The following is a 2,896-nucleotide window of genomic DNA, read 5'->3' on the forward strand; positions in this document are numbered from 1 at the left end:
TAAGATATGAGGGAAACATCACAGGCTCACTCGAGAACCAGAACGCATAATGGGTATCGAGATCACTGCCGTGAAAGCAAGATTTGTTATGAATAATGAGAGTACCAAATCATGGAGGACCACAACAAGGAGTACCAGAGCAAGGAGTAACAAAATAAGGAGTACCACAACAAGGAGTATCTTAAGAAGGAGTACTAACATGTGTCAATTTTACATAATTTTACCTTCATTATTCCATAAATTTTATATATTATTTTATTTATTTATCACAGATTGACGTTAGAGAAATGTTTTCTATGGCTCATCCTCTGGAAATAGTTGAAAGCCTGGCTGTCACTGTGGATAGATTCATTTTCTGGCTAATTCCTCAAGTTTGGATTTAAAAACTGATAAGAGGATCCATATGATTTTCGGGAGGGCTATTATTGATGCTGAGGAGAGAAATGTAATCTTACAAGAACATGATCAAGTAGTTACCTTTGATGTTTTAAAATCATCAAACCTTCACCAAGCCTATAAAAATCATGGTGGCAAGGGTTGTAAATTTCAACCTATTGAATCAAACAAGTTGCACCTGGAAAAATAGTGACAATTGAGGAATTTTTGAGGAATTTAATTGACAATGATATTACTCTTTTTTGTAAGAGAAGTACACCACCAAGACCCAAACCTGTTAGGAGAACATTTTAGTCCGCCTCATAGAATTATTGGTGGTTATCTGATTGAAAGTAAGAGGTTACTACAAAACCTCCACTGATGGTTGAAATAAGATCAATATTGGTGGGGACAATTTGAGAGAATAATGTGATTTAGAGAGGAGAGAGGAGAGAGGAGTGAGGAACAACTAGAATTTGAGGTGAGTCCTTAAGGATTACTAAGCTGGCACTATGATCCTGGAGACTCAATTTGAAGATGATGCTTGAGATTTTTTCTGGTTGAGGATGTTAAACCAAGTGTTATCTTGAAGGGCAACTCAAATTTTTTCTGCTTTGTTGATATTGTTTTCACCTTTTTCATTTGCTTCAATTTCTTTTAAAAAAATTATTTTTCTTTTTATTTTTGTTTTGAGCCTGTGTTTCCTCCACTGAGCATGAGTTTCTGAACAAATGGAAGGAGTTAAGAAACCCTGAAAGTTGCTTTCTGATTCATGCATTTTTACATAATTTACATATTAATTTTCTAAGATTCATGTGTTTATCCTATTTTTACTTTTTCCTTTTTGTGACTTATTGTTATACATGTGAAAAAAAAGAGCAAGTTTTGGGGGAGAATAATGTACTTTATTACAAACTGAATGATAATTAACATAGCTCAATAAAAGATTAAAAATTCATTTGGTAACTCCTGTTAGGCACACTAAGTAACTCAACTACTTATCACAATCTATTAAAAGAAGATAAATGTCATTCAAGAAAAAATAACTTTAAAAAGTTAATAATAAGATTCATTACTTAACAACTTCAACTTCACTTAAAAAATCATTAGAGTCTTAAATAAGAGTGATTTATGTGTTAAGTTACAAACCATGAATATAAGTAATCTTTTCTGTTTACTTTAACTAAATTAATGTGACACTAAGTCTTAATTGGAAAAGATAAAATAGGTTGAGCATTAAAATGTCACGTATTGAGTTGTTGCCTCTTAGGAACACTACTCATCTTCACAATTAAAAGCTAGAAATGAAACGAAAAGTTTGTCAACCAAATATAGTAATTCTTAGGAGAATAAGAAAAGAAAAAAAAAAGAAAAATAAATGAAAAAGCAAAAAGTGAAAAATCCCTAAGGAGAGGCTTTAGGTTGAAACAACATAAAGTCAAGAAAAAAGATAGAGTTAGAAAGGTGTGTAGTGGGACTTATGTGATAAATCTCTCCCATGATTCTTTAATGAAAACAACTTGAGTTAAAGAAATGTTATGTTAGCTAAAATCTATTGAAATTGTATTAAAGGCATTCAAGGTTAGTGAAAAAGATGTAAATTAACACCAATTTAAAGATGTATGGAGTTTTCATAAGGATAAAATTAAGGGATTTAAGGAAATGTCAAGTTATTAATGAATAATGCTAATAGATCCTATAATGATATTTAACACTTTTAATAGCTACTGATAAACATGTTAAATGATTATAATCCTATAGAAATGCAAATTCAATTCATAATCTTTTAAGATTTATGAGGTTTGTGCCTTTGTGATTTAGGGAACTTGGCTATTGTGATTTTCGTACATTTTTTCTGATGTGATTGTTGTCAATCAAAGACATAGTACTCCTTATACCTATGTCTAGGTCAAAAAAAGTCTAGAATCCATGAAATTGAAGCTTCCTTAATTCCCATGGCATTCCACATGACTTTTTCAATCATCTAGAATAATGCCACAAGTCCACTGAAATATGTCTATCCTCTTAGAATTCTGTGGTTAACTCTTCGTAACCACTATTTAATGGTTATATGTTATAGTTTCATGAAACATTTTAACATCTTAGTTGGCCAGACTAAGAGTAAATTAAGTTTGAAAGTTAACCAGCAACAAGGCCATGAAAGCTTGAAGAAAATGCTTAACTAAGAAATATTACAAAAAAATCATGATAAATTCACTACCACCTATATCACATGGACACAAAAAAGAATCTAGCCAGACATCGTAGAGAAAAAACTTATTAAGAAAAAAGCTATGTAGAAATACATTACAGGAACAAATAGATGAAATAATTACAAAAATTTTTTATCTCCTTGATGATAAAAACTCTTCCTCTCTTATAAAGCTCTCACAACTCACAAAAGAAAAAACCACCTTTTAGGCTTCCATGAAAAAAGGAAGAGAACCCTCAAGTAAGCACTCAAATTCCCTCGACAAATCTGCCTCCAGCATCCTCCAAACCTTCATTGGTGCAAATTCCA

The sequence above is a fragment of the Phalaenopsis equestris genome, unplaced genomic scaffold, assembly GCF_001263595.1.
Source record: "Phalaenopsis equestris unplaced genomic scaffold, ASM126359v1 Scaffold000605, whole genome shotgun sequence".
Lineage (NCBI taxonomy): Eukaryota > Viridiplantae > Streptophyta > Magnoliopsida > Asparagales > Orchidaceae > Phalaenopsis > Phalaenopsis equestris.